Here is a 5859-nt window from a genome sequence, read left to right as displayed (position 1 = left end):
TGCAGTGAGTGGGGGAGCTGAGGACTGAAGAATACACCTTACAGACGTTACCTCCAATACATTGACACGAAACAGGAACATCTAATCTAGATAACAACAGCCCATTTGTTGGGTGTATGTATGTGATACACAGTGTCACACTAACAGTGACACCCACCCAATGACATCCAGAGATCCTGAAACAGAAACAACAGGGGCGCCTGGGTGGCTCAGTTGGTAGGGCTCCTCACTGACTGAGAAGAACCTGCTTGGGATTCTGTCCCCCTTCCTCTGTGCCCCTACCCCACTTTCTCTCGAAATAAATAAACTTTAAAAAAATATATAGAAACAATAAGCTAAGACAAACTAACAGAAGGATACTAACTCGTCTACAAGCACCTGCATTTAGACAGGTTCAGGCACACACATACACACACTCTGAAGCTAGATCTTTGCGCACAGTCGCAAATTATGTATATATGGTCCCCAGGCAATATATGAAATCTTCTTTGTAGCTAAGGAAGGAAATATTCTGTCCAGAGATAATATAGAAGAGTGGGACCTCAAGGTCCAAGAGTTTCCTCTTCCACTTCCATTATCCTGGTTGCACTGCCTTCCATACATTAAGCCTTGCAATCATCATTGGCAAGCCTCAACATATATATTTTTACTGATACTAATCAATGTATAGTGTATAGTATGTGTAAAAAAAATTGGATGTTTGAATAGGTATACACTGTATTAGAAAGGCACAAAAAGTAATTTCTTACCTTTGGGGAAGGAAGATAAGGGACTGAGATTTACTTTTTTACTTTTGTAAAATTTGAATATTAAAAGCACAGACCGGGAGCGCCTGCGTGGCTCAGTGGGTTAAGTGTCCACCTTCGCTCAGGTCATGATCTCATGGTTCGTGGGTTTGTGGGTTTGAGCCCCGCGTTGGGCTGTGTGAGGAACGCTTGCTCCGAGCCTGGAGCTTGCTTCAGATTGTCTCCTCTCTCCATCCCTCCCTGCTCATGCTCTGTCTCACTCTGTCTCTCAAAAATAAATAAATGTAAAGAAAAAAAATTTTTTTTTAATTTTTTTTTCAACGTTTATTTATTTTTGGGACAGAGAGAGACAGAGCATGAACGGGGGAGGGGCAGAGAGAGAGGGAGACACAGAATCAGAAACAGGCTCCAGGCTCCGAGCCATCAGCCCAGAGCCTGACGCGGGGCTCGAACCCCCGGACCGTGAGATCGTGACCTGGCTGAAGTCGGACGCTTAACCGACTGCGCCACCCAGGCGCCCCAAGAAAAAAAAAATTTAAAGCACAGGGGGGCGCCTGGGCTAGCTTAGTTGGTAGAAGTTTCGACTCTTGATCCTGGGGGTCTGGGGTCTTGAGTTTGGCCCCATGTTGGCATAGAGCTTACTTAACAAAACAAACAAAAAAAACCCAACATGCTTTTAGTATCTACTAAAAGTAAGAAAAAAAGAAAAAAAAGTTCCCTCCATGGGAAGGAATCTAGAAGAGGGCTACTCACGTTTAGGGCCATTTCACTCATTGAAGATCTGATTAAGAAAAAAAAGGTGGGGGGCACCTGGGTGGCTCAGTTGGTTGAGCGACTGATTTTGGCTCAGGTCATGATCTCAGGGTTTGTGAGTTTGAGCCCCATGTCGGGCTCACTCCCATCAGTGTGAAGCCTGCTTTGGATCATCTGTCCCCCTTTCTCTGCCCCTCCCCTGCTCATATTCTCTCAAACATAAATAAACCTTAAAAAAATTCTGTTTTTGGTCAATCCAAAGCCCCAAAGAAGTGAACACAGTTGTTCTGCCATAGCCCCTGGGTGAAGGTCTTTGGCTCTACATTTTCAGAGCTATAGTCTAAACTGGGAGGAAAGGTTTGGCTTTGTTGCTTGCTGGGCAAACATCTCTGGGAAGGAGATGGTGTGGTTTTACAGGTCTGTGGAATATGATTCATCCGAGGAACCTGAAAGATAAACTATCAACCTGAGACTGGAAGAGGCATGAACAGGTGAGGAGAACAAAACCAAAATAGATGTTTATATAATCTGTAGTTGAACCAGACACTTAGAAGCCAATCACAAAATATTAGAATTTGTGACTTTGTATAAACTACTTGATTATACTGGTAATATTGAAAAGTATCTTTGATAAATTCTCATTTATTTTAAAAGTTTGTTTGAGAGAGACAGAGCGTGACAGTGGTGGAGGGGCAGAAAAAGAGACAGAGAGAGAGAGAGAGAGAGAATCCCAAGCAGACTCCATACTGTTAGTGCAGAGCCCGATGTGGGGCTCAAACCCACAAAACATGAAATCTTGGCGTGAGCCAAAATCAAGAGTTGGATGCTTAACCGACTGAGCCACCCAGGGACTCCAGTAAATCCTGGTTTATTTTAATCTGAACCATTTAAAGGCTTGCACTGTCTTTCTCACACAAAGGGGTTAAGACTTCAATTCCTGGGGCACTTGGCTGCCTCAGTAGATAAAAGCATGTGACTCTTGACTGTGATTTGGGAGTTTGAGCCCCATCTTGGGGATAGAGCTTACTTAAAGACAAAAAAATTGGGAATATAGTTCAAATACTATTCCCAGCTCACAGTGAGGGTTCACCATTGTGGCTGAGGAAGCTTGACGGGCCCAGAGTACTTCCTTGGTATATTCTGGATATCCTTCAAAGGGCCCTCTGCTCATTTGCAAAAATGCTCATGCTATGTCTGGATAGTGGTGGTGACGATCTGTCTATGAATGCAAAGTGCTGTTAGTAGAGCAGACACTATCAACATTTTGCCAATTATAAGAACAGACACTTCAATGAGACTATTAGAGGTCCAGTTCAAATACAGTGCAGAAACCTATTTGGTTTAGTTAGTAAAATGAATACTAACTTGAGATGGAGATCTAAGTAGGAATCAGAAGAGAGTATAGTAATGAAGTCCCAGGATGGCTGTAAATAAGCTCCCACTCTAAACTTCAAATGAATTATGGTGTAACAATAAAACATTAGTTATTAAAAAGATGCATATATCCCTTGGTAGGGTTTGATACTTGATTTAAAAAAAAGGCTGCAAAATAGCACACATAAGCTTCTAAAATTATATATTTAAGAATAAGCGTATGTGGGTATAAATGCAAATATCTGATGGCATAGCAGTATCTGTAATAGTCTCTTTAGATTTCAAAACCTTAGAATAAAAAGTACCTTAGATTTCCAAAGATTTACTGTCTTCTGAATTAAAAAAAATTTTTTTTAAACGTTTATTTATTTTTGAGACAGAGAGAGACAGAGCATGAATGGGGGAGGGTCAGAGAGAGGGAGACACAGAATCCGAAACAGGCTCCAGGCTCTGAGCTGTCAGCACAGAGCCGGACGCGGGGCTCGAACTCACAGACTGAGAGATCATGACCTGAGCCGAAGTCAGACGCTTAACTGACTGAGCCACCCAGGCGCCCTTTTTTTCTATTTTTAAATGTTTTTATGTATTTTTGAGACAGAGAGAGGGAACGAGTGGGGGAGGGGCAGAGAGAGACAGAGAGAGAGAGGAGACACACAGAATCCGATCCAGGCTCTAGGCTCTGAGCTGTTAGCACAGAGCCTGACACGAGGCTCGAACTTACAAACTGAGAGATCATGACCTGAGCCAAAGTCGGGCGTTTAACCCACTGAGCTACCCAGGTGCCCCATATAGTCTGAATTCTCAATCGCATTTATAAACAGAAAAAAAAAATCACACCTTAAATAAAATCTATCTTATGTTCCTTTAGCAGTTTGGTAATGGTCTTGTCCCTATGCTCATTTGTATCATGTGGAAGCTGGGAAAAGTATGTACCCCAGCATCACCGAGTCTTTAGAAAGGACCTAGCACTGTACTGTGGTGGTTAGCAATGGCCCCTGCTCTGAATATTTATAATTCAGATGAGGACACAAGAGCATCAGGCAACAAATTATGAATACCTACCATGTGCCAGAAGCGTCCTAGACATAGACATCACATGGCAGTAACTGGCATGATCTTTTCCTAGAAAAGTTGTTGATACCACCTCACACCCATTAGGACAGCTACTATCAAATAGGCAAAACGTAGTAAGGCAAGAATGTAGAGAAACTGGAACCCTTGTGCAGTTGGTGGAAATGTAATATGGTACAGCTGCTGCGGAAGACAGCATGGAGGTTCCTCAAAAATTTAAAAATAACATTACCATATGATCCAGCAATACCACTCCAGAGTATATATCCAAAACAATTGAAAGCCAGCTCTCAGAGACATTATTTGTACACCTATGTTCATAGCATTACTAACAGTTAAAATGTGGAAAGAACCCATACCTATTAACAGATTAGTGGATAAGCAAAATATGGCATATAAATACAATGAAGTATTAGTCTCTGAGGAGGGAATTCTGCAATATGCTACATCATGGATGAAACCTATGTACATTAAGTGAAATAAGTCACAGTAAGACAGATACTGTAGGATACCACTTAAACAAGAGTCAAAATCCTAAAAACAAGGTAACGATGGTTGTGAGGGGCCCGGAGAAGGGGTGGAGAGTTATTGCTTAATAGATAGTTTCAGTTTTACAAGATGGAAGAGTTATGGGGATGGAGGACGGTTGCAGAACAAAGTGAATGTAACACCACTGAACCGTATACTTAAAAATGGTTGGGGCGCCTGGGTGGCGCAGTCGGTTAAGCGTCCGACTTCAGCCAGGTCACGATCTCGCGGTCCGTGAGTTCGAGCCCCCCGTCAGGCTCTGGGCTGATGGCTCAGAGCCTGGAGCCTGTTTCCGATTCTGTGTCTCCCTCTCTCTCTGCCCCTCCCCCGTTCATGCTCTGTCTCTCTCTGTCCCAAAAATAAATAAACGTTGAAAAAAAAATTTAAAAAAAATAAAAAAATAAAAAAAAATGGTTAAGATGATAAATTGTTATATAGATTTTACCCCCCCCCCCAAAAAAACCCTATCCTTAGTTAAAAGGAGGATCAAATTTGTATTTGAGTAGGCAGGATGAACAGGAGTTAGAAAGTAAGGTGAAGATGCAGAGTAGGTAAAGGTTTTTGCAGAAGGTGGATGTGTGTCTACATACTACAGAATACTGGAAGTTGGAAGGGCAGAGGCAATTCCCCTAAGACTGGCCAAACCCATTGTGCTTGCTTTACACAGCTCAAAGCTGCTGCTTAAAATGACAGGTCATGGGGTGCCTGCGTGGCTCATTTAAACAACTGACTCTTGGTTGTGGCTCAGGTCATGATCTCATGGTTTGTAAGTTTGAGCCCCCGTGCCAGGCTCCATGCTGGCAGTGTGGAACCTACTTGGGATTTTCTCTCCCTCTCTTTCAATGCCCCTCCCCTGGTTGTGCTCTTTCTCAAAAAAAAAAAAAAAAAAAAAAAGCCAGGCCAGAGATATACCTGCTGCTTGTGAGAAGTAACCACAATCAGAAAAATGAATTAAGAGGTATCACTACAGCTTCACCATCCATCACACTAATGAACTGCCATATCTTCCCACCCACAGGCTCTCATGACACCGCAAAATAAACTACAGAATGCACATAAAGGATAAACTGGGGATTATCCTGATACAACTGGAGCAATAAAAATAGAAAACTAAAGTCCATATAGATTTGTAGTTGCCAACAAAGTAGCTGTAATCCAATTGCTAAAGCCTTTTGATGTTTATAGCCAACTTAAAAAAATATTTATTGTTTTATTTTTGTGAGAGAAACAAGTGGGGGGAGAGAAACAAGTGGGGGGAGAGGGGGCAGAGAGAGAGGGAGACAGAATCAGAAAATAGACTCCAGGCTCTGAGCTTTCAGCACAAAGCCCTAAGTGGGGCTTGAACTCGTGAACTGCAAGATCATGACCTGAGCCGAAGTCCAATGCT

This window comes from Prionailurus viverrinus, chromosome A1, assembly GCF_022837055.1.
Source record: "Prionailurus viverrinus isolate Anna chromosome A1, UM_Priviv_1.0, whole genome shotgun sequence".
NCBI lineage: Eukaryota > Metazoa > Chordata > Mammalia > Carnivora > Felidae > Prionailurus > Prionailurus viverrinus.
This window is presented reverse-complemented; position numbering follows the sequence as displayed.